The sequence below is a fragment of the Anomalospiza imberbis genome, chromosome 5, assembly GCF_031753505.1.
Source record: "Anomalospiza imberbis isolate Cuckoo-Finch-1a 21T00152 chromosome 5, ASM3175350v1, whole genome shotgun sequence".
Lineage (NCBI taxonomy): Eukaryota > Metazoa > Chordata > Aves > Passeriformes > Viduidae > Anomalospiza > Anomalospiza imberbis.
In genome coordinates, this window is record NC_089685.1 from 48,701,289 (window position 1) to 48,727,763 (window position 26,475).

Genomic DNA, 26,475 nt, shown 5'->3' on the forward strand with positions numbered 1-26,475 from the left:
TTCTCCTTCAGAAGCTGCCTTGGAAGGACTCTCCCTGTTCAGGTGATCTTCAGGAGGTGCCAGCTTTCACCTCCTGTCCAACTTCGTCTCACCAAAAACATCACAGAGGGTGATGGAAGAAATAATTATTTTGCATTTCACATAGTAAAAGTCTAGCTATGACTAATTTGACAGCAAATTTTACAAACCCACCAAAAACACCATGATTGATTTCACAAGGGAGATTTCATAGAAATCATGAAATTTTATAGAAAATTTCATAGAGGGAATTCATATAAAGCTCAGCTATATAGATTTGTGCATCTTTTGTTTCTTAAAGGATCCATTTGGAGAGTTATGAATGTGCAGTGGGAGGGGTGACACATGAGGGAAAATGATGGGAACTATTCAAAGGACACTCTTGATCTGTGTCCATGCAAGGAAAGGAGCTGATTGCCTTGAAAGAGAAGGACAGGAGGAGAAAGATGGAAGAGAATGGATATTCTTGCTACTCCTATTGCCTGTACATATGGATTTTACTGAAGGAAAAAAAGACCTGAAGGAATTTGGATTTGTAAGGCCTAGTGAAACACAGCTCTGACACCAAATATGTGGGGAAAGGGAGATTTGCCATGTGAAAGAGGAAGTCTTTAATTCTTGCCAAGGGGGAGGGGAACAAGAAATCTTGGGAATTCCCAGTCCACAAGGATTAGTTTGTAACTATTTTGTGCTCTGTCAGTTTATCAGAACTGGAGTGTGTTTCCCAAGCAGAGAAAGGAGACAGCAAATTGGTGTTTGTATGGGAACAGTGTTGTGAGAAATCAATTACTTTTATTTCATGATACAACTCCAAGCAAAATAATTTTTTGTGTGCAAGTATTAAGTGTTATAGGGATGAAAAAGCTAATTAAGTTATTAAGAAAATGTAGCATCCTAGGTTTATTATGGATTTCCATATGCCATCTTTGGGTGATCAAATAAGAAGTCATTTAATTACTTTGAGAGGGTATTAAAGGGCAGCTCCTGGGAGCTATTCCCTGAAGTAACTTTGCAAATCATGATCTTTATTTTGTTTCTGCCATGAGTGTAAATGAAATCACCTTGATTTTTCAGTCAAATTCCCAAACAGCTATTGTCGTGCCTTGCATGAACCTGCCTGAAATGACATCCATATAATAACATTAGGAATATAAATCACTCGTTTACCTTCAGGACAGGAGGATGGGGCAGTATGTGCTGCCTGCACGATGAAAAGGGCTTGAGCCAGGCTGAAATCAGTGAGGTAGGGGAAGGCTTTTGTTTCATGTCTCATGCACAGGAGCGAGGGGGGTCAGATTCTTCACGTTTCCAGCCTGCCAAGCAGCCAAAAATTGGATCCCCATGGGAAGGCTGGGTTGAGACATCATGCTGCTAACAGAGGCTTCAAGGCAGCCCATCTGCTGCCACTGTCACACTGCTGCTGTGACACAGCAGAGCTGCCAGGGAGGACACCTCACTCCTGGGCTCTTTATGGAGTCCTTGGGAATCAGAAGTGTGGTCCATTCAGAGGGGCTGGAGTAGACTGTGGGAATGGGAAACCTGATGGATTTGGGGGCAGGGAGAATGTGAAGCTGCTTGGATTTTCCGGGAAAGTGTGCATGAAATCAATGGGCTGTTGTTGAGGGGGGCAAGGAGGAAGAATTTGTAATTCGTGTATTTGTTCTCTGATAGGGAAATATAATACTGGGGGATTTGCTTTGGAGAGGGAAAAAATACTATTTGAGAAGAAGGTTACTTGCCTGACCAGAAAAATGATTGAGGGAACCCTATTTTAAAAGAGCTGGATGCCTAAGCCTGAGTTAATAAAGTAGGAACTGCTGTTGAAATAATGCAAGGAATTTCTGAAGGAAAGACAAGAGGGGACCTTGGCAAAACAAGAAGGTAGAAAAAATTATGAATTTAATGATCAAGTTCAAAACAGATCAGAGATACTTCTGCTAATTTATTTCTCTTCTGTGTCTTTTTAAAAATCCTTTTCCCTCAGGAATAAATGTTTAAGTGGAAATACATTTAATTATGACTCTGTCGGTTCCTTGGTTTGGAAAGATGGAGATGAGGACTGGGTTTTGTTTCTTTTGAAACACAAAATAAATTGGATCTGAAAACTGACAAACAAATTATTTCTTCACTTTTCAGATGCATGAACACAGAAAATATCCAGGTTGAAATCTCATAAATTTTCACAGTGTTTTCCACAGATTGCTTTTGATGCCTGAGTGTTCTCAATAGCTCTAAATGAAGACGGGGAAAATGATAAAAAATGTTCATATTATTTAAAGTCTAAGACATAAAATCAATCTTTGACCAGCTCAAATTCTATCCTGTCCCTTCTTCTGCAGTTTCATGTCTGATATCTAAATAATAGTGATGTCTTTGCTGATATAATAAATGATATAGTGTCTTTGCTGTTTCTGCAGAGTGAATTAGGCGGGGATTTCAGTAATGCCAGCTGCAATTAAGCATGAAATTTTGGTTTTCCTTTTACCCCTTTTGTCAGTGTTTGTAAAAATTTTGCCCAAACTCTTTCTGGCTAATGGAAAACTTTTCCTTGGTTTCCTCTCACACCCAGACCCTCTAAAAGTTTCTTTTATAGCAAGAATTATAGTTTCTTTTTTGTTGCCATTTATTTCTAGAAAGCCTGAACAAAGCAGGTTTTTTGTAGGAAGGTGTGTGATAGTGCTTAGAGAGCAGAGACTCCTTGGCTTGGTTTTCTGTGGGGATAAGATTGACGTTAACAAAATGTTTGATTTCTGCTGTTGTCCTTTCTCTTCATAATCTGAAACTCCTTTTCCAATTTCAGTTACATCTGACAGATGACTTCAGTTTTCAGAGGAACTAAACTGCAAATTTCAATAAATTGGTGGCTGGGACAGAAGAAGATCCAAACAAGTCTTTCCTGAGGGAAAAGTTGGAGAAGAAACTCAAATATATGATCAGAAACCGGAGCAGCAAGGCAATGGAAGTTCTGTAGTCTTGAAGCAAGGCTTGGCCAGAAATTGGTATTCAGAGAGCTCAGCCACCAAACCTGGAACAGCAGGGTGTCAGGCTCCAGATGTTGTGCTGATCATGGGATGATTCACATTCCGAGGATAGAGGAAGACTTGTGAATAATTTCTTTGTAGATATAGACTTTTTCTCATTTCCTTACTTAAAGAGAATGACAAGTTTTAGTCTGAAAAATTTAAAAGAATGTGAAGAAAATGTAGTTCTTGTCCTGAATTTTCTAGATCACACTGGAAATCCCACACATCACGTTTTTTTAAGCCCTTCTATTCATTCATTTGCCTAATGATTCCATACCTTTTTCTTTTTGTTTATGAATGTTAAGTAAGAACTCATTGATTTTTCTTTTTTAATTACATCAAAATACAAACATTTCCAGAATGAAGTAATTTGTACCAGAGATCACTTTGTGGTCACCACTTATAGAAAAAGGTTAGAGATTGCAAATGGTGACTGTGGAGTGGTGAAAAAAAATTTAGTTTCATGTGCAATTTTTTTTTCCTGTCTTTCCATAATTGCAAACATATGTACAATTCCTCTTTTGCATGAGAGCCTCTCATCTTTTCAACTTTCAAATTAAAAAGTAAAAAAACCCCAACAATTTCTAAGAGTCAAAGGGACAAATACAAGGTGTGGAACAACCGAGTAGGCAGCAAATCTACAAAAGGGAATTTGTGAGTCAGCAGATCCACCCTGATGAAAAAAGGAATCCACCATAAATGAGGGGTGCTACAGAAGGTATGGGAAGTAATACTTCTTTCCCATATGGATAAAGCCCCATCTGGGATCCTGTGTCCAGCTAAGTGCAGGTAACAGCTTGAGAAATGCCCCTTGCCAACTGGCAAAAACCCAGAGATGAACACCAAGAATTATTAGAAAACACAGCTAGTGAGACAAGAGTGAAGGAGCTGGGTTTGTTTAGTCTAGGGAATGGAAGAATGTGCAGAGACATGATAACAGCCACCAGGAACAGAATAGGACACGATGTGTTTGAATTGCCTCAACAGAAAGAGGGTGGGAATTAGGGAAAAAACCCCCAGCTTTTTAATGGCAAGATAGTGAAGGAGTGGATTAGCTTGCTCCGGGAAGTTGTGGAGGCTTAAAAGAACGATTTAGACAAACATTTGCCAGGTGAGTTATGAGACTGAAGTTTGCTTATATGTAACCCTGCCCAGGGTAGAAAAATGGACTGGGTGACTGCTTAAAGTCTGTGGAAGCCTACTTTTTAGTGGATTTTTTTACCATGGCTTAAAATCATGATTTTGAATATTTAAAAAAAAAATTGAAAGTGAATGAGGCCTAATTCTCTGTTTGTCACACACAGTTTTACTCCCTATGTATACATCAATGCATTCCTTATCTTGACTGATTATTATCCTGACTGTTCATTATTCTGAGAATTTTATGTTCAGAAACAAGTGAATTAAAGAATATATTAGATTTAAAGTTTTCCCTTCATAGCAACTATAAAATGTGCAAGATATATTTTTAAATACTTATTAATTAGTAATACAAAAATTGAATTGTTCTATTAATGCCTGTCTCAATAAGCTTTAAAGTAGCTTTATAAGTCTGACATTTTTATTCAAGATAGATTCTTCTGGGATATATATTTGGTTATATTTTCTAATGTGATAATAATGCAGTATTCAGTTACTAGTTTTTACTTTTTCTCTTTTTTTTCCCCTGTGTGTAATAGATACAGATAAAAAGTAGCTATTTAGACTTCAGCTGAAATATCTCTTTGCTTTTATCAGTTTTAAATCTACTGACTTTGGATTCACCTGCTTTCCCTCTGTTTCTGAACTGTAGGTCAAAATAAAAACTTTGCATTGTGCTAGTCCATTTTGGTGTATCCCTTCTCATTCACCTCTCTCAAAACCACGGACCTGCTACTCCCAGTCTGGCTTGCAGGTGTCCTGTTGTCCCTGTGAGAGTCAAAACAGACTGTTGGCTGGGTGTCTTTCCAGCAAAAGCATGTCCCACACAGTGAGAGGAGGAGAGACAGCTGAGAGCAGCACCTTTGGAGCACCAGCAGAACAGCAGATGGGTTTAGCTTGAGTTTTTGGACAATTTGACTCTTCTAAGCACAAAAGAGTTACGAGGAAAACAGGTTACATGGCATATTCTGGCATCTTAAATGTGACAGCAGCCACCAACAGAGGTGGGAAAGATTTGCAAAGTCCTCTGAGGAGGATGATACAGAATAATCTGCTTCGAAAACTACATTTCACCTTCCTTGTAAACAATCAGAAATTGAAATGAAACTTGAAGAATACAACTTAGAAGTAGGAGTAAGTTAAACTCAGAGCAGAAATAGAAGCAAGTGCTATATAGGGAAATATAATACCAGCTTATTCTGGAAAAGAGAAACAAGCTACTGAAAAACTCTCATAAAATTGGGTCTATCAAGGCATAAAATATAAAAGTTAATACAGGTTTTAAAAGGTCTTATGTTATTCCATTTGAATTGAGATTAAAAAGAGTAGTTCAATATTTTGGAGGAGTATATGGGTGACAAGATTGTAATCAGCTATAAAACCTGTATCTGTATCAGGTCAGTGTGCTTCAGTATGTAATAGAACAAAAAAATGCCCTTTTTCATGGTGTACATTCTAAAGGTTTGCTTTCCTACAAAAACATCTCTGTCAGCTCAGAAACAGAATCGTTATTTAGTGAAAAATGCTGGGAATTGTTGTTCCTATCCTTTATCTGCTGTTGAAAAGTTCATCCAGGTGCAAAAGATTTTAAAAAAAAAATTTGGTCTAAGTTTAGATGCATTGGATAAAGTTTGTCTTATTTTTCATGCAGAAATACAGAGATCATGGATTCCGTGGTCCTGGTGTGAGGAACTGCTACTTCTTGTTGTCATGGAGGTTTTTCAGTTGGTTTGGAAAGTGTCACTACAACAAACAGTGTTTGCTTTGATGGTCATTGATTCTGATGGTATAAAAATAATTTAGAGTCTATTAATGAGGACAATTATAGTAAAAAAGCGGAGCAGACCCCAACTCAGGGAAGAAATGATGATGTTTGATTTTAGATTAGAAAGTTGAATTATTTGTTGTATTAAAACTATACTATATTACAATAATATACTATTTAAAGAGATATTATCTTATTTTATGTATTTACTTTTTGCTTACCTATCTGCCTAACAAACTCATGACTCTCTGCTGAGAGTCCAAGCCACAGCTGGATCCAAATGGTCATCGAACCCAAACAACCTTCACCAGAATCCAATCAAGCAATCACTTCAGGTAAACAATCCCCATACCACATTCCACATGGGGGAAACAAAGGAGTAGAGATAAAGATTGTTTTCTCTTCTTCTTTCTGTACTTCTCCTGAGAGACAGAATTATGTCTCTCTGTCCAGAGAATGTGAATGTCACAGACAACATGTTGGTTTTGTCCAGCCCACAGCTGGATAAAAACATGGTGTACTGGGGGAGTAACTGGCTAACAGGCTGGGCACAGAGGGTGACAGTGACTGTGGTGACATCAGACTGGGGACCTGTCAATGGTGAGGTTCTGGAGGGCTCCATCTAAAGCCCAGCTCTCTTCAACTGCTTCATAAAAACCTTGCATGCAGGACAGGAAGGGATACTAAGTAAGCTTGCAGATGATACAAAACTGGGAGGAGCTGTTAAGTCCCTCACGGGCGAAGAGGCCCTACAGAGAGCCCTGGATAAATGACAGGGCTGGGCAATCACCAACTGTGTGAAGTTAACCAAGGCAAGGGCTGGATTCTGCACCTGGGACGGGACAGCCCTGGATGTACAGACAGACTGGGAATGAGAGGCTGGAGAGCAGTGTTGAGGAAAGGGACCTGGGGGTCTTGGTCGATGGCCAGGTGGACATGGGCCAGCAGTGCCCTGGAAGCCAGGAGGGACAGCCCTGTCCCGGGGCACCGGGCCCAGCATGGCCAGCCAGGGCAGGGAGGGGATTGTCCCACTCTGCTCTGGGCTGGGGCAGCCTCACTGTGAGTATTGTGTTTTGGGTGCTGCAATATAAGAAAGATCTAAAGCTGTTAGAGAGTGTCCAAAGCAGGGTTTTGGAGATGGTGAAGGGGCCTGGAAGGGAAGCGACACGAGGAGCAGCTGAAGGCACTTGGTCCGTTCAGCTGGAGAAGAGGAGACTGAGGCCAGAGCTCACTGTACTCTTCAACACACTAGTGAAGGAAGAGGAGGGGCAGCTCTGATCTCTGCACTGTGTGACCAGGGACAGGACCCAGGGAATGGCTGGAACTGTGTCAGGGGAGGGTCAGACTGGATAACAGGACAAGGTTGTTCCCCCAGAGGATGGTCAGGCACTGCCCAGGCTCCCCAGGAATGGTCACAGCCCCAAGGCTGCCAGAGCTCCAGGAGCGTTTGGACAATGCTCTTAGGAACAGGGTGGGATTGTTGGGGGGTCCTGGGCAGGGCCAGCAGTTGGGCTGGATGATCCTTGTGGGTCCCTTCCAACTCAGTACAGTCTATGATTCTACCATTTTGTAGCCCAGAGGCCATAGCAGTCAGCAGTCATCCAGGTGGCCAAAGGAGACGGAGCAGGGGACACAGCCTTGGTGTACTTCAATGTCTCAGCTGTGCTGTCTGTCCATCAAATATATAAATGTGTCTCACAATTCTGGGGCTGGGATTTCTCATTTCTCCGAAGACAGAGAGGTCGCTGCTTTTTTTTTTTGTCTTTTGTTTTTGTTTTTGTTTTGTAAACCAACAGGACAAAACAAATGTTGATGTCCCCAAGATGTTAATAAAAATGGAAATTCTTGTCTTCCAGTCAGCTCTAGCTGCTGCCTGGTACTACTTTTGGAGAAGATGTTCATACAGCTTCAGGACATTAACAGCAGGGAATAACTTCACATTAGAATGATATTCATCACATGGTATCTGTGCATGTGTGGACGTAATTTGAAGACTTCTGTGATGTACAGCTCACCAGAAGCCATTTTCCACACTGGCAATGATGACAACCCAAAGTATTGGCTTATGCTGGCCAGTCTTGATTTTGTGTTGTCTTGGGGATTTGGTCAACTGTGAAAAGAAATTTCATGGCCACCGCTTGAAGGAAAAAGAAAAAAAGAAAATAGACTACCATATTGTTACAATTCTCCAGCTGGCTATCAACTTACTACATGAAACTGCAAATTGACATCTAAGTTGTGATTTATTTTTATAAATTAAGAGCAGACCCATTATACCAGCCCTAAAACACTCTGGGTGTTTGCAACAGCCAATTACTGTGGAAACTGCTGAAACAAATAAATGTTTGGAAAAGTATCTGGAACAAATGCCTCCATTTTTTAAAGAATTCTTGCAAAATATCACTAGACCAAGAAATCCCAACTGTTTCATCTGTTTGTTGCTACATCTATATCCTTCTCTGGAATTCCTTGCTGCAGATCTACAAAGGAATTAAATGAAAAACTGCTGTTCTCCCACTTAACCTATAGCAAGCAGCCTTAAAAAACAACTCATCTGTAACATTCCAGCCATATTTAGCTGTTTTTATCAGAGCTGTGCAGTAGGAAATGATCTGTGGGGGTTTTGAAAGACTGAAATATGAGGATATTCAAGTCCTGCTTTGAATCCAATATAATCCTGCTCATGAACTTGTCCCATTGAAATCAGGTTCATAAAAGCATACCTGTACACACCCTTCCTAAAGTCAATTCTAAATGCCTCTGGTACTGTAATCCTGCTTGATGGGGCAGATCCTGCTTTTCCAGGGCAAAACAAAACATGGCAAGAGCTCAGTGTCTTGCCATTCTGTGTGATTCCCTTTCCAAACAGTGGGAATGGAACAAAATGTAAGAAAAGAGAAGAAAATGCGCCAGTGGCACAATAATCAAAACAGTACATTTTAATACTTAAAAATTCATGCAGAAATACATACAGACTTAATTTTACACAAAATTAAAGGGAGACTGAGGTATTAGACTTAAGTGTTTGCTCCTTCAGAAGTTTTTAAAGTGATATTTGGTTTATGTAGATTCAAATAATGGAAGAGATATGCTATTTTGTTTATTAACACATGACATCAAAGTCCACATACAGCATGTTATATATGTGAGTTACCGATTTTCTTTTTACTGTTAAATATATTTATTAGCTCTGTCTAGGTTTCCTTCAATATTGTTACACACATACACAAATATATTTTATCATATTTACGGATGCACCTTTTGTGGTTTTATTGCTGTAACAACAGGCTTCCCAAGCAATGAGGTTCCCAATCAATGTTATCTATGTTCATGTTTCTTATTTCTATTTATCACATTATCTGTGTTCATGTTTCTCATTTGCAGTTGCAAGGGGAAAAAGCTTCTTGGTTCTGTTCACCCAGCAAAGCACTGAAATTAGATTTATCCTCCTTCTTTTAATGGCCCCACTGCCTCTGATAAGGGCTGATTATGGAGCAGCACACTGGCAATTAACATGTTTCTGTTTTTTAAAGACATACTTCTCATAAGAGGCATAAAAACCTGTATTTTTTAAATTAAGGTATTTTAACATTTGAAATATGAATGTTTATGAACACATGTCATTTTATTGAAAGTCCAAACCAGTAGAAACTCATCAATGTCCCTATCTTGAATATATAAAGTATAGAAATGGATATAAATAATCACAAATTAAGACTGAAGAACATCTAACAAGGCAAATCATGTTAATTAACAGTTATTATAGCAAAACACCTTTCCTCTTGTTTCTTTTACTGATTTATGCAGATTTTTTTGCTAAAGGCTCATGATGTGAGAGAACAGCACAGTCCTGCACTCCTTCCCACAGAAACAGTTCCAAAGGACATTCCAGAACTGGGGACTGTAAAAAAAGATAGAAATAAAATTTAAAAGTATTAGCAAAAATATTAGCATGACAAAATTCAAACAAATAAATGTGCCATATTTTGGCAGAGTGTACAAAACACTGAAGAGAACAGATAGAGACATGAGAGAGCATTCATTTAGGTACTCTGAGTAGGAGACTCTTTATAATTAAACCTTCTGGAACCAAGCTAAATTAAATATACTAAATAAATATAATGCATAAATATAACGAATAAACATAATTCACAAATATAAATTAAATACTCCTCTTCAGCCATTTTACATCCGGGTATCTTTAGGCACCACATGGATATAGATGTGCTTCAGCCTATGTCACACAGTAGGTGAGCAGTAATAGCAGGAACAAACCCCACATTTGCTGGTAGGATCACACAGAGTTAAGCCCAGGGTGGATGGCTGAAATATCAGGCACCAAAGAATGAAATAAGAAGATCAAATGTACTTTTCCAAATGCTTTGCAAAATAAAATGGTGGGTTTTTTCCCCAGCACTCCAATCCCGTAAGCACCCTTTTGTTTTCAATGCTTGGTGATATTGGGTTTCAGTTTGTGGTTTTGCTGTTCTTCTTTTAAATGAAGCAAAGAAACATACACTAAATAAAATGAGGGGTACAATTGACCTCTAACATTTCATGAGAGGGCTTGTTATGTTTACCACATTTAAATGAAAATCAATTTTGGCTGGAGCAGCAAAATAAAAGACCTGAAGGAGCAAGGCAGTTGATGATAGAGTTTTCCTAACTGCAAACACTTCCCATGGTAGGCTGAGATTAGGGGATCAAATATTCAAGCAGACACTTGGCAGAGATCTAAATTCACTGGAAACTGTGTGTTTTACAGCCTGAAATGTCCTGGGCTGGTTTTACTCTTCTCCTTCCCTGTTTTCTGATGCACATCTTGTTTTCTGTGACAACACATCCACCTACCTACTACCAACCAACCTACACAGTTAATTATTCTACTTTTAAACACTCAGCGGGAACAACTCATGTATATACCAGCTTTGAAGATTGAAGCCCAAGCTAAAAAATAATGGGAATCGAAAAATGGAACACTCTGGAATGTGTAGACTTTGCTTTCATTTCTACATCCCTCTTGTGGCTCCTGCCCTAACGTAGCAAAAAAAAGTCTCTCTTTCATAAAGGCATTTGCAATGATTTTGAAAATTAAGGTGGCTCCCAATCTGCCTGATATATCTGTAATATTTCCCAGGTTTGCACTTTGGAAACCTTTGAAATGAAGCAAAAATTCCTCCAAATGTTTATGTGCAAGAGCACAATTACACTGTATATATGCATTTAAAATATAAATGTGTAATATATGTGTGACCAGACCTCCTGAGCCACAAAGAAAAATTCTACTCAGGCTTAGATTTTCATCATTTAGTCTTTCTTCTCTAACACTCTCATTGCTTCTTTTATTTCACACTTGCTTTTCCACATCCCAGGCTTTACTTGCCTGTGGCAAGAAGGGGTTTAGGGACCACCTATTGTATTTCAGATTGATTCACACTATCATTTTCAGCAGAATTACACTTGGAATGTTTTTGACCCATTATTTTTAAATAGTACTTTTGTGGGAATTGTGCAGCTGGGGGAATATGTCTGTGTCCAGCTATGCTTTCCACTTGGGGTAGGGAAGATTGTTTTAGATGTTTCTGTTACTGAGAATTAAATTATTTATTGAGCAGGTCTCAGAGTCCTGTGTCCATCCTTGGCCCCTTCTCCACAGAAGGAACTAGGAAAAAAAAACTATTGCAGCATGTGGAGAAAAATGACATTGCATTAGACATTAAAAATGTTATATGTCCTTCAGCTGCAAGTATTGAATTTTTAGGAAATGCTGGAGAGTGAACAGAAAAAGGAAAATTGTCCTTTTCTTGAAGATACTGAGCAAAATCCACAGGTGATAGAGTTACCAGAATTATGAAGGAGAGTAGAAATACTCTTGAAGTTTTGATCTATTTTTCTATCCCCTATTCCTAAAACTCTTCTAGGGATTCTAGGAATGGTCTGGTACATTTTTGTGAAGGTAAGTGGGTATCTTCCATTTGCCTTGTCCCTGGAAGTGCTCCAGGCCAGGTTGGACAGGGCTTGGAGCACGCTGGGATAGTGGAAGGTGTCCCTGCCCATAGCAGGGAGTTGGATCTAGGTTATCTTTAGGGCCCCTTCCAACTCAGGCCATTCTATGATTCTATGAGTACATAATTTATTAAATCTTTATTACTTCACATGGCACACAATCTTTAAACACGGTAACTAGAAAAAAAACAGTCCATTTGTGTGGTTCTCTCCTTTTTGAGGGAATTATCTGAGTAACCAATCCAGCAAGCCTAGGTCAGCAAGTCTTCCTTAAAGGGAAATAGGGCGTGGATGTCCCAAACACAGAAGTGGCATCAGAGACGGGGACTGTATTGCTAAATTGGATAAGACAATGTCAGGAGTGACTGGCACTTGACAAGCTTTTACTTTTTCAGATGGATCGTGGAGATCCATTTTCTGAACCCCTCCAAAAAAAGGGAACAAACCATCTGGGTGGTGGCAGTCCCATATTGCAGGGTCACCTCCCTGCTCAAGGGGATTTAGGGATTTGTCAGTAAACCACCCGTCACAACTTCACAGTCTCACAGAATGGCTGCTACAACTTCTACCCACAGTTTTTGCACCTTTCTGCCAGATTCTTTTTTGTCTTCACACACACACACACAACAGGGAAGGGATCTGTGGCAGAACCTTTATCCTACACGAACTTTTCCTGGGATCCTATCTCAGTGCCAGTGGTTGGAGAACTGGTAAAGTTTGCCAAGTTTCTTTGTAACTCCCAGATATCAAATCAAGTGAGCTTGCTGATGAATGACTTGCAAAATCCTAATCTGGCCTCTGACAGTAACACCCTGTGTGGCTTTCAGCAAGTCTCAACACCCTTCTGCTTCTGCCTTCCCATGGCTAAAATGTTTATTTCTCTGCCACAGCAGGTTTGTAGGGAGAATTCATAATTCAGCACATCACAGAAAATAGTGCTTTTCTGCAGTGAGTTAAATAAATCAGGCCATCAGCAGTGAGATAAGGTCTCCCCTGAGAAGAGACTTGACATCTAGATCATTTTAGGGTTTCTAACACATCAAAGTCTACATAAATAAATCAATTCAGTGTAGACAAGAGGAAAAATGGTAAAAAAAAAAAAAAACTCAAAAAAACACAATTCAAGAAACAGTTGCTGAGCACAGGTTAATCACTTAAGAACAACATCTCCACTTGGAAAAAACAAGGTAATAATTGGGGTTATCATCTGGTCTGTAAAACCTGACTTAGAGCTGGCACAAGTGAGAGGCTTTCAGTTAAGTGAATGAAGGCACATCCATCACTACTCCTCCCAGAGCACTCTGCTCCCTTAAAACCAGCACAGGCAAACTCCCCAAAATGTGCCACTTGTTCCTTAATTCCTGCAATAACAGAATTTGGGAGATGAAACTGGCCAGGCTTATCCTGAGAATAGGGTGCATATTTACACACAAGAAATGTTAAATTATGACACCTGTCCCACAGGTTTTCTGACCTAGGAATGAGCCTCCCAGTCTAGTGGAAGGTGTCCCTGCAGAGAGGCTGGAAAAAGATGATCCCTGTGGTCCCTTCTAACTCACTCCATTCTATGATTCTATGATACTGTGAATACACAGGCTCATAATATATATTTATATGGCCAGACACTGAGATCTTTTTGTCTCCGTGCTGTCATTACAGCTTCAGGAGTAACTGTATAATATGAAGAGTATTCAGAGCAAAACTGACACCAGGCTTGGAGGACTCCTTTAAGGATTACAGAGTTGAAAGGATGATATTAATGTGACAAGGGCAGCTCACAAAGAAAGGGAATTATTCCTTGGTTCCCAGAATAGCCTAGAAATACATTTCTTCTCTTAGATGAAAAAGGCCAAGCTCTGCATTAGTAAAATGGCTACTATAAAAGGAGTAAGAGAGTAAAGGAATTGATTCCTTTACTCTGCAGCAATTCAAAACCAGATATATGAAAATATTAACATGATTAATGACAATATTGAGTAGTCCTGCAACATGGCAGAGTTCAGATTGTTTTATTGAAGAGGGGTTCCAGGCTTTTAGGACAACCTCTGGCAGCTTTTTCCAGTTGTGATGCCCCAATGTGCAATCCTTCAGGCAGACATGGATCAATTTCATGTCCCCATTTCTGTAGGAACAATTCAGTGCCCTCACAGCTGACAGATGACAGGACAGTTCTGCCCACAGTAGAAAATGGCTCAATTTTCTACAATTCTTTGCAAGTGGTAATTAAATTGTGCAGCTCAGAATTAAAATTCATAGAATCACAGAAACTGGGGATAGGAAAGAGCCACTAAGGTAATTTTTGTCCCTGCCCTTCCTTCTGCCAATGCTTTGTCCAGCGCTTTGTGGCCAATTTGAAATGCTCTCTACTAACCCAGGGCTTTTAAGAGACCCTTGTTTGATTTATGCAGAGCAGAAAATGATACCTTTTCTCCAGAGATGGCCAATTTGCCTCATTCAAAGAGTTGTGTAATCAATTTCATTTACCAATTACAGCCCTTCATTAACATGCGGCCACCAGGGCACTGGGGGAGGCAGGAAGTTAATGAGATTGAGGATGGGATCAGGAGGTCTCCTGAATGCCTTGTTTAGTCCTGACAGCCCAGTAAATCTTGAGTCAGCTCAGGGCTTCTAAAGGAAGAAACAGCTTTGGAGATTCATCTGAGTTGTTCATCCAGCTGTGGGTTGGATGGGTTTACTGATCACCATTCCTCTCTGCCCTGCAAACCCCAGATGTCCACTTTACAGGGACACCTGGGGTTTGGCAGGGCAGAGGGGAATCGTGATCCAAACTTCCTAAAAGCTGCTGGGTATTCCCTGGGAAGTGGAGAGCACCTCACAGGGGAGACTGAGGTGGGTTTTCAGCCCTCAGTTTCAGTTGGGGTAAATGCTGTCTGAAAGAGGCACTTTGCTTTCACATGGCATGGACATGAATTTTGGATCTCCCTGGAAATTTGTAGCCTAAGTCTGCAAAGACTAAACTGACTTTGCTCTTGCATGAGCTCCTCCCACACCCCCAAGGCTGGAGTCTTAAAAATGTGTCTGAGGCCCCCATCACTCCTTCCAGGGTTTGTCAAAATGCTTCTCCCACGGGGCTGGAGAGTGTCTTGTCCAAAAGACTAAATGTTTATCAAACTTTTTTCAAATTGATATAAATCTTCTGTTCAAGACACAGGCCATAAATATAAAACCAGGCTTTCCCTGGGGATAAACTGCAATAGTCTACAGCTGAATTTCTTTTGAAATAACTGGCACTGCCTGCAGTCAGAAATAGAACATTGAACGGGGAGGGATACAAATATGATCTGATACAGACTTCTTACGCCTGCCCAGATCCCCCTCATATGGTTTGTCTGGAATTTTGACTCACCAGTTCCTTGACAAGGGTCCTGCTTTCCAAGTGGTTGTCCCAAGTCTGATCCTTATCTGGCCTAAATTGATGTTCCTGGTGACAATCAACAAGGCCTCATCTCCCCCTCCTGCTGAATGCCCTGCAGCAATTCCCAAACCCCCTGTGCCTGGTGGGAATCCAGAGCTGGAATGAGTTGACTGTGTTACAAAACCCCCTGGCAAGGCAAGTGCTATGGGTACAGCCCAGTTTGACCATGCCATGGGGACATGGCTCTCAGGATGAAGTGAACCTCCCCTCCTAGCCCTGCTGGTGGCAGGGACACCAGGCAGGGGGCCTGGAGTCAGCTCTGGCACCCCTGAGCAACTCCCATGCCCCAGCAAGATTTCCTAAGTGTCCCACGGGCTGTGGTCCTCAGCAGGATAAACATTTCACATCATCCCTCAGATGCATAAAAAATATCTTCAGGTGATTGGCTCCAAATGGCACAAACATGAACCCATTCTGCTGATGCTTCTTTTCACATTCTTAGAGTGGGAACTTAAATTGCTCCAAAAGAAAAGAAAAAAAAAGAAAAAAAAAAAGAAAGAGAAAAGGAACAGCTACATAAATCATAAATTCACATTTCAGGGATGGCCTAGCTCTAAATGTGGTTGAAGTACATAGAAAAGCCAAGCATAAAGACTCTGAAGATAGTCATGGAACAAGACACCTATACTTATTTTCCACTTTCTGTCTCATCCTGTGCCACCAGCCACACAGGCAATGGAAAAAAGTAAGTTGATGAAGCAAAATATTTCAGTTGAACACAGCATTTTTTGTGCATTAGACATGACCTTTGTTATTTTAGCAGAATTTCAATTTTGAATTTACTTCCTCTGGATTATCTTTGTTCAGAACTGTTTCAAATTGTGAGAGAATAAAAACTTTACTGTCATAAAGCCTTAATGAGGTAATGGCTGACTAAAATTGTTCAGATAAATTACTAAAAGAAGTTTTCAGTCAGAACAGAGAAAATTACTGACCAAGAAGTGCTTTGTGAAAGTGTTTTCCCTTTTCTGTTCAGCTCTAAGAAAGCACACAGGGCACTTCTAGGGCAGAAATAAATCCATTTCCTACAGGAGCACCTCAAACTCCACCAGAACCATGCACATTCTTTTGAGCTGCAGCTGATCCTCAAACAATTTTTACTGCTGCCATTCATCTGATCTTGATACAAAGCCGAGATTCACTCCTGGGCCTAAGGGCTGCTTTGGTCTAGAGAAGCAGTAAGTGAAGAACTCTGTGTAGGGGTCTGAATGCCTCGAGAGCAATGGCAGATGGGAATATCTTGCATTACATATAATTCACACCTTAATGGGTCTGATCCACATCCGAGTCCTCCCCAGATTTGCTCCTAAATACTGCAAAACCATATACCAAACCATATGCAAACCAAAACCTGGTTTTATATTTTTTGGTGCTGTTGTTAAGGCAATGTAAGTGTCCTTCATGCCTGGCTTACAGCTTTTAAATGGCTTTTCACTCTCCTCAGCCTGAAAATAATATAATGTCCTATGAGCGCTTGTAAGAATTCTTGCCTGTAATTACTATGAGAACTGATTTATCTGTGGCACACGCCTCTGTGAGAGGTGTGAGGGTGATTAAGATGCTCTCCTGGGAAGCTTGAGATAATGATTAAATACTGTAGGACAGGACCACCTGCTTGGTCTTTATTTTGGTGTCTAAGAGTATCACTGTCACTCTCTGCTTCTGATGTGAGAAAGGGGAAGCACAGTTTGGGAAAACTCCAGTTCTGTATTGTTCTTGGATTTTTTAACAATTTCAATTAAATTCCTCCTTCCAATTTGAAAGGGGATCATCTGGCGTGTTTATTTTAATGCCTAAAGTCTTGCCAGACTCAGCTTAAAGGGTGACTTGGGTATTTCAGAAGGTTTTGGTGGGTACGGTTTCTTTTTTCTTTCAAATGAATGCTTTCACATTTATTCCATGGCTTGGAGAATGTCATCCCAATTTTAAAATCAGGTGCACCAGGGCAGGTACCTCAGTCCCTGATGAGAAGAGTCTTCTGCAGGCAGGGAGTGAGTACAGGCACAGCTCTGAGGGAGGAGGGTGGTGACAGTGGCACCACCCAAATTGCTGCTGCCAGGATGGTGACTCAACTGAATGCCTGAGTCACAGGGTCTCCCTCCCCTTTCTCTGGCCAAGGAAGGTACTGATATTCTGCTGGTGCCTTGGAGATGTAAACTGTAATATTCCCACCGTGCTGCAGAAGCCAAGGGAACAAAAGTTTCCTCCTCCTCACTGTCCATGTGGACTTGCTCTGGGCAGTCTGATTGTGGGGAGACAGGAGGGGTCTGACTAACAGCCAAGTAAGCTCTGGAATCAGAGACTAGTCAGTGCAGATTGCCTTGGAGTCAGGGGAGGAGGCCAGGATCCTCCAGAGCATGATTCAAGGCAGGAGGCTCTGGTGGAAGACATGAGTTTGCGTGGGAGTGGGGATGCCTTACCCTGCATGGAGATTCCATTGCAATGGACAGTCACGCCATGTTCTGGCTGGTACTGGTTGAATCTTGTGAGTATTGATTGAAATCTCAGGATTAGTAGAGGCAAGCAGCCACTCCTACATTTTCAGACAAGATCTAATTGCTTAGAAGAACATCCTGATTAGAGTCAGCAAATCAATATACAGCAATGGAGCTTAAATCGATAAGATAAGGCCCTGCCTGCTGAAAGATCTGCTCTCTGTCAGTGCATTGGGAAATTCCCCCAATTAATGAGGTTTGGAAAATAGTGCCAGGCATTTCATCTGTGTTGAAAATGCCTTGGAAGGCATGTAGTCCTTCCTTCTGGTCTTTCCCTAGCTTGCACTTCACTTCTCATTGCTATGACTTCGTCTTTAAGTCTTCAGTCATCTCTTTCTTGAATGAAATGCCTGTGCCTGTGATCTTGATTGCTCTATCCGCACAACCAAGCTGCCCAGATTTTAATTATAATGTAAAGGTTGCTTTTATTTTTTTTCTGCTTTAGGTTTTTTGTTTTGGTTTTTTTTTTGGGTTTTTTTTGGTGTTTTTGGTTTTTTTTTTTTTTTAACCCAATACAATTCTTTTTTTGTTTGAATTTCTTTCCTTGAGTTACAGAAAATCTCTTTGATGCTCACATGTTGTACCAATTTTTTTCCCTTGTTTTATACACCTAGGATTCTGGCTTCATCTTGAGTCTTCCTCCACTTTCTGGAATACTATTTTTTGAATTGTAGCATTGTGGCATGAGATTCTGCCAATTCACCAGCCTGGCAGTATTATATATCAGTCTGGGAAACAAAACAGTGAATAATTCAAATGGTTATTGTTCAGCACTACTTAGAATAACAAACCTCCATTTATAGATGTCCCAAAATCAATGTGAGATGGATTTCTTCTGTTGCCTGACAGATTAATAATCTCATCCAATTCATTTCCCCAGATACTAATTTTTAGCTCCTTGGCCAATATCAGACTAAATTCCTTTCATCAGCTGAGTACAAAATTGTCATGGTTTCCCCATCCCAAAGTTTTCCTGACACACAATAATAACAACTCTTGAAATGAAATATTCTGACAGTGGCTAATGACAGCCTTACTGCATGAATAAATTACAGAACCTGAGTTGCCCTTGGCTTGCACAATTCTCACTCCTTTCTGACTGCAGTGCCTACAAATGGCCTGGTGTTCTTCAGGAAATAGGAAAGAACGATTCATAATTATAAATATTTATAATTATGTGTATATATACATTTATATGAATTCTATTATATGTTTATTGCAAGTCACTCCTATTTTTCTCTGAAGAATTTTGTAGAGGCTCACAGACATGGTGAAAACTTGGGAAAAAGATACAAGAGCCAAAGACAAGGATAAACTAGGTCTGATTTACCACTCATGGCAAAAGTGAAGAAAATAAATAGGACAAATAGTCACTTAACATGCTTTCTGCAAATGTCATATTCCTTCAGATTCACGGTCAATCTTCACACTTATTTACAACCACAAAGTGGTGATGTTTCACAGTCTGTCATTAGGAAGAGCTTATCTTTACCAAGTTTTCTAATATGTTATATTCATAGAACTGATTGTTATGATCTATTTGCTCACCAGCTGCTAAATACTTTCAAAAGTTACTTCTCTGTGTGTTAGCTGAGCCTGCGTTTCGATGAGAAAAAAGGTTGGCCTCAAGTTAGACTTCTCTAACATGGGCCAGGGCTTTACAGCTCAGCTTGGTCATCCAGTGAAAAAGGTGACTCATCTTCTAAACCAGGAAAAGAAATAGCTCTTGGGTCTGATTTGGATAGTCCCAATTCATTTACCCCACTAACATTTTTCCAGTTCCTGTCTCAAAGTACCCGAGATCATTTGCATGTGTACCAAAGAAAATTTTAAAAGGTGACAGAACAGGGAGGAAAAGTTGCAATCTCTGTTGTAGTGAGGTTTAGCTGTAGCATTATATAACAAAACTTTTTTTGCTGCTTATTGTTTCAGTTCAGTACTTTAGTGCTTCAGATCTTCCCTCCAGATGTGGAAAGCCCAAATGGCATTTCAAAGTTTGCTCTACAGCATTTAGCCCAGATCCTGCAGCAGAGCCTGGGGCAGCCTTTCACTTATCAGTTAGAGATGCTGATGAAGGCACTCTCACAGAGAGGGAATTTGAAAGCTCTCAGGCAAGGGTTGTTGTGTGCCCAGAGGCATCAGGCACTCTGTGACTGCATTTTCAGCCTCCAGTGATCCTTTCACAGGGGTGACAGCACATGGAATCATCAGGAATCCTGGGGTGCATTGGGAAGAGCAGTTCCAGCAGGTCAGGGAGTGATCCTGCCCCTCTGCCCAGCCCTGGGCACATCTGGAGCGCTGTGTCCAGCTCTGGGCTCCTCAGCACAGCAGGGCCATGGAGCTCCTGGAGCGGGGCCAGCGGAGGCTGCAGAGATGATTTAGGGCCTGGAGCATCTCTGGCAGGGAAAGGCTGAGGGAGCTGGGGCTGTCCAGCCTCGAGAGGAGCCCCAGCTGAGAGGGGCCCTCAGCCCTGGCTGTCCCTGTCTGCAGGGAGGGCTCCGAGCAGGGCCCAGGCTCTGCTCTGGGGGCCCAGCAGTGGCACCAGAGGAATGGGCAGGGATTGATGGAATATACTCTGGTTTAGAGTCTTAAAATAATTGACTCCATTACTGTTGCTCTTTCATAATGAATTAGATTGATTTTTCTCACTATAACTCTTAAAAGATCCCCTCTGCTTTAAGAAGATGCCTGTGATACAGCAGTTCTGTCATACCAAAAAGTGCTATTTTCTGAATATAAAAAAAATAAATTGTCTCCCACTGCATTGATAGTTTTCCAAACTGTGCAATTTCTCAGAAAAAAGGGAGTTCATGTCACAGTGACTGCAAAAATGTTGCGCTGTTATTAAGTGCTACTTCCTCAGAACTGTCTCAAATTCCTCTAGTGAGAAGTAAATAGACATTTCTCATGATGACTCCCTTTAAAAAAAAAAAAAAAAAAAAAAAAAAAAAAAAGCTTTGGATGTCTCAGATATCTCACAACATTCATATGCCATGTGGATCTGCTCCTCAGAAACTACAACAGTTTTACCTGGCTTAGCATGAGGTCTCAGAGGAAGTGAGAACTTCTTCCCTGGGCAGTGACCAAGCACTGAACAGATTGTCCAGAGAGGGTGTGGAGTCTCCTGTGTTCTCTTCTCTGGAATGGCCCTGCTGGAGCAGGGAGGTGGGACTGGTGATCCACTGTGGTCCCTGCCAGCCTGGCCCATTCTAGGATTCTGGAAATATTCAACAAGCAGAAGGAGGTACTCACACCATCCCACTCCATTCTGCAGCTTGCTGTGCTTACAGGTGATTCTGTTTTTTTATTAAATAAATCAGAAGTTAGTATTCCTCCAGGAAAGTGACCTCATTTCTCCTGTACCAGTGTTATGGGCCTAATGGAATGATTGGATAGATGATGGGTAGGGGTGAATTCTGAAGTCACTTGAACCTGAAGACAGCAAGGATTAAAAGCAGAACTGAACATATTGTAACAAAATCATCTTTTGGCCTCTTAGAAAGCAAAAAATGTCACCTCATGCACTCTTGTGTGATTTAGTAAAGGTGGATGAACGAAGCAAAACCCTCCTTCTGTGCCAAATGTTTAGGTAAAGACTGGGGTTTAAAAAAAAGTCCAGTTGATAGGTGACTGAACTGAAAGGTCAGCTGCTAAAAGTTGAGCGTTTCCAGAGCTAAACCTGGGGAACTTAGAGCTAGTTGAAGATCTGTTTAACAAACATTGCTTGCAAGCTCTGTGTAAGGTCTCCAAGCCAGAGCAGCTGTACTTTGGTGACTGGTTTGAAAAGTCACCCCCTGGTTTGAGGGGAGGAGGAGAAATGAAGGAGTTGGGACAGGTACTGGAGCTGCTCTTTATGAACCTCACCAAATAGCAAATGGGAAATCAACAGATGAATACATTCCAGCAGAAATTCAAAGTGGAAGTGATAATAGGAAGGCTAGACTGACAGGTTCTGGCAAGTTGGGATGGCATTGCTAGAAAAGCACTGGCAGCTGCAAAGCTCAAAGCTCAGGGACTTACCTCTCCCCTTCCATTTCCTCTCCTCTTTTATTTCATCCATAAGAAATTGTTTGCTGGGATGCATTAACTTCCAGAGGTGGAAGGCAACAGGAACTGGCAGCATTAAGTAGTAGGAGAGAAGCTAAGAATTTAAGTAATCTGGTGAAAATTTGGGGTGTCCAGTGGGGAAAACGAGTGTGCAGGTGAAAAAAAAAATAAATACAGCTGAGCAGTAATTGCAGGTTGAATTCATCCTGGAGGAGATGGCAAGATGAGAAGTGAGGAATCAAAGTTTCACAGGGGTGTCTTTCACTGTGTGGATTACTGAGGGCAGAGAGTGACTTCTACTCAGGCTCGTGTCAATGGTGGCAATGGTCTGGAATGAGATGAAAGTGCAGCAGGGCACTTCATCTCACCTCACCCTTCTCTGGAGACTCAAGGTGCTGTTTTCAGATGCTTGAGGTCTCACTAAAGGTCCTTCAATACCTGAAAACTCTCCCCTGGGGTTCTCTTAGCCACAGCTCGGCCTGCAGGGTTAGAAGACATTCTTCGTGGGCTTGATGAAATGGGAAATACACTCTGGGGTTGCAATAAAATGAAACTGTTTCCTGTTCTGCCTGTAAACATTCCATAGGAAATTGAGGCAGTTTTCACTGGAGACAAGGAAACTACCACCAACCAGGAAAAGTTGCTTGAACTGTGAAAAACGGCAAACTTCTCCTTATGGCAAATGCACTGAAATGTACACTTTTATCCAGGGGTTGGAATTACACCCTTTTCTCAGAGAACAGCTGCATGTGCTGGTGGGAATGTTAAAGTTTTGGCCTGGATCCAGTTTGATAATACTTACAGAAAGATGCAAGGGTTAGGGTTTTTTTTGTTTGTTTGTTTGGTTGGTTGGTTGTTTTTTTTTATTTTGGTTTGTTTTTTTTTTTTAATTTTTTTTTGGTCATTTTGCTTTCTTGGTATATGAATTCTTCCAAAAGAAAATTTACTCACTGGCAGATCAGGCTTGCAAAGGTGCTGGGTACTCTGGCTGTGGTCCAAAAGTGCACTTAAGCCCGCGCTTAACTCTGAGGACATAATTAGTCTTGCCAATTTCAGTGGGGCTGTTGACATGCTTAAAGTTAAGCATGTGACTAAGTCCACTGCTGCAAGAATGCTTGGCCCTTTGTAGGGATAAGCCCAGCTCTGTGCTACACAAAAGACCTTTTGTTCAGCCTTGAATGACGAGGACAGGCAATGGAAGGAATAAACACGGTTCTTTAAAATAAACATTGTGCTGATCACAGAGATAGCGCACATGTTATTAACGCCGAGGCTGTCATCACATTTTATTAGCAGCATTTTAGCAGCACGAATGAGATGATTCACTCCTCTGAACCATGTCTCCATTATCTCTTTGTACCTGAAATGCCTGGCTGGTTCTGTTCCATAGTAATTCTGCAGCTGTTGGTGTTTGCATGGATCCCTGTTCATCTTCAAACTCAGTACTCTGAATACACCAAGAACAGTCCATCCTGTGAGGAGCAGCTGAGGGAGCTGAGGGGCTCAGCCTGGAGAAGAGGAGGCTCAAGGAGGACTTCTTCACTCTCTACAACTCCTTGACAGGAGGGTGCAGCCAGGTGGGGTCAGGGTCTTCTCCCAGGGAACAAGGGGCAGGACTAGAGGAAATGGCCTCAAGCTGCACCAGGAGAGGTTCAAGTTGGACATCAGGAAGAATTTTGTCATGGAAAGGGTGGTTAAGCACTAGAACAGGCTGCCCAGGGAGGTGGTGGAGTCTCCATCCCTGGAGGTTTTCAAGAAATGACTCAGTCCTCTGGTCTGGTTGATAAAGAGGTGCTCAGTAAAAGGATGGACTCGATAATCTGGGAGGTCTTTTCCAGCCTAAACGATTCTATGATTCTGTGAAGTCAGCTCTGGTGCAGAGACACCAGACAGAGGCACTATGGAGTGACCCTGGCAGTGTGACAGCCATGTCCCAGCTTCGGGGTTCACTCATCGCTTGCACAGTGCTCCCACTTCTGGAGCTGTGCAGCTGTGATGGGCTGGATCAGATCACCCCATGTCTAGATCATGGAGTTATAGAATGATTTGCCTTTGCCTTTGCCTTTGCAAGGGATCTTAAAGTCCATTTCATTCCCACCCCCTGCCATGGGCAGGAACATCTTCCCTTATCCCTTGCTCAGAGCCCCATCCAACCTGGCCTTGAACACTTCCAGGGATGGGGCAGCCACAGCTGCTCTGTGCAAGTGTTATGAGCTACCCCTGAAGGCAAGGGTCTCCCAGGTTCTTGTTAATAAATATCTTGGGATGGGTTAAAGTGAAACAACACAAATTACTGTGTTTATAAATAAATAAATAAGTAAATAAATAAATAGATAGAGAAATAAATAAATAAATCCAAGCTTTATTTTTGAACAGTTTGTTTGCAATGGGAAGCAGGTTTGTAGCCATTTTGGTTATGATTATCTATAGTAACACAGCAACACAAAAGCATAAAAATAGCACTTAAGCACCTCTGCAGTGGCAGATTGTTTTGAGTCATTATCCATTAACATTCCAGTCTGCCAGAAACCCATGCCAGTGCCTCACCACCCTCAAAAGGAAGAATTCTTTTCTACTATCCAATCTAAACCTACTTTCTGTCAGTGCAAAGCCACTGATTGAGGCCAGTGCATGCTCAGGCAAAGAGTGTGACAAATGGACAAGGCCACAGTGCTGTTATTTGAGATCCCATCATCCTGGCAAGCTCTTGGGCAGGTTCTCCCAAAGCTGGAAGCATGGACAGCTTGAAGCAATGAGGCTCACAGGATTTCTCTGCCGAGCTGTTCTCTGCAGGGAGGCCAATGCCACACTGGTGGTGTGGCATTTTTCATGGTGAAGCAAAGGGAATGTGAGTGTTTACAGGCTTTTTTCTCCCTAACATTCCCATTTTTGGTCACACAGTCCCAGCCAAAACATAGCAGCAGCAGTGGTCAAGTATCAGAGGGAAAGGTAGTGGGAAGAACAGATTTTGCACATTCTTGAGCTGTAGTTGTTGAGGTCTGTAGAACTGAGTCACTGAACCATTCATTTTGATAATTAAAATGAAGCATTCTTAAAACATAATTAAGAAAAAGAAAGCCTGAAGCTTAAATAAACATCTTCCCCTATTTACGCTTTATGCATTTTTCCATTCCAGATATTCTAAGTCTTAGCACTCTCTCATTTTTTGCCTTAGTTTTTAGTTTCCAAGCCATGGCTGCTTTTTATTTATTTAGGACTCTTAAATTTTGTTTCATTGTTGGTCCTAACTACTCTTTAATGGTATTCCAATAGTTTAACTTTTTTTTCATTTGAAAACTGCATTTTTGACAATTACTAATTCCAAACAGAGGGAAAATTATGGAAAACCAGCAGGTTTCAGAAGACAAATCTAAATTTTAGTGGCTTAAACAGCTGTCACTTCCTAGAGAAGGCCTTTCCAACAGAACAATTTTGGGTTTGAGAGCTGAAGAATCATCTATGAAGTTGTCCAACACAATCTTCACATTCAAAAGGACTCCAACAGGTCTTTGAGAACATATTTTTATTTCCACAGGGTCTGATGCAATCCTTACCCTGTCTGCAGGCAAAGTCTGCAGCTAATTTCTGCTCATGATTCACCAGAGTTCAGCAGCCTGGAGGGCACAAAGAAAGGCACAGAGCATCTGTTCTGGCAGGTTAAAAGATTAATTTCTGAATACTAAAAATAACTTTGTAATTCCATCCCATCTTGCTTCCAAGGACCTGACATTTGGCAAATTTTAATGAAGTGAACTTTGCAACACCTCTGTGAGGTCGATGTAAATATCATCCCCATTGATAGGTAAATGAAATTACAGCACAGATGAAGACAAAGGCCTGGGCTCAGGAAGCATCCTGTACACATATGCATCCTCTCTTACAGGTGCTGCTGGCAGCATCAGGGGACATTTTTTCTGAAATAACTAAATCTTATCCAGAAGTTATTGCCCAGACATAAAAGTCCATTTTTGGCTCAAGGAAATGAGTAGACTTTACTCATGGACAGCTCTGGAAACAGTTCTTACTCACTCACAACAAGGCAGAGTCCTCTGGAAGAAACTGAAAGCAAGAACTCTTGTGAAAGAACACTGGTTTTTTGACTATTCAGATTATTTTTTTTCTTTCTAGACTAAAAGAAAGCACACAGAAAATTCTGAGCACCAGAAGAAAATGGAATTTCAGATCACTTTCCTCCTGAAAACTCTTGGTGATTCATATTCTTAACCCTTGCTTTTGTTTTGTAATTGTAGAAAAAAGTTTGCAACAGAAAATGGAAACTTTTCTTTCCAGGAAGTGAAAAAGATTGGGCTTAACCTGGACATAATAAAGCAAAGCAAACCACTCGAAATTAATATTATTGTTTTTTTTTTTTTCTTTTTTTATGGGAACAAAAATGTCTGCATTGACTCTCTGTATCGTTCAGACTCTGGGAAGAAAATACGCGAAACATCTTTTTGTTATTCCTTGGCAGCCTCAGGTGTTTTTAAGAATCCTTTATTTTTTTTTTTAATTTGATAAACTTTATTAAGCTTGCTATACATCATT

At 41.0% G+C, this 26,475-nt stretch overlaps 1 protein-coding gene and 1 long non-coding RNA gene across 2 annotated transcripts in view; one reads left to right on the forward strand and one right to left on the reverse strand.

Moving 5' to 3' along the window:
* Window positions 1-1,192: 1,192 nt before the first annotated feature.
* Window positions 1,193-26,282, forward strand: LOC137474232 (uncharacterized). Its single transcript, XR_010999248.1, has 2 exons — window positions 1,193-4,152; window positions 25,260-26,282. It is a non-coding gene; the product is annotated as an uncharacterized lncRNA (long non-coding RNA).
* The window catches only part of LOC137474225 (potassium voltage-gated channel subfamily A member 5-like), a 159,497-nt gene continuing 141,884 nt past the window's right edge, over window positions 8,863-26,475 (reverse strand). The window contains exon 2 of the mRNA XM_068190597.1: window positions 8,863-9,847. The gene's annotated coding sequence lies outside the window, so the exon portion shown is untranslated. The remainder of the gene's footprint in view (window positions 9,848-26,475) is intronic.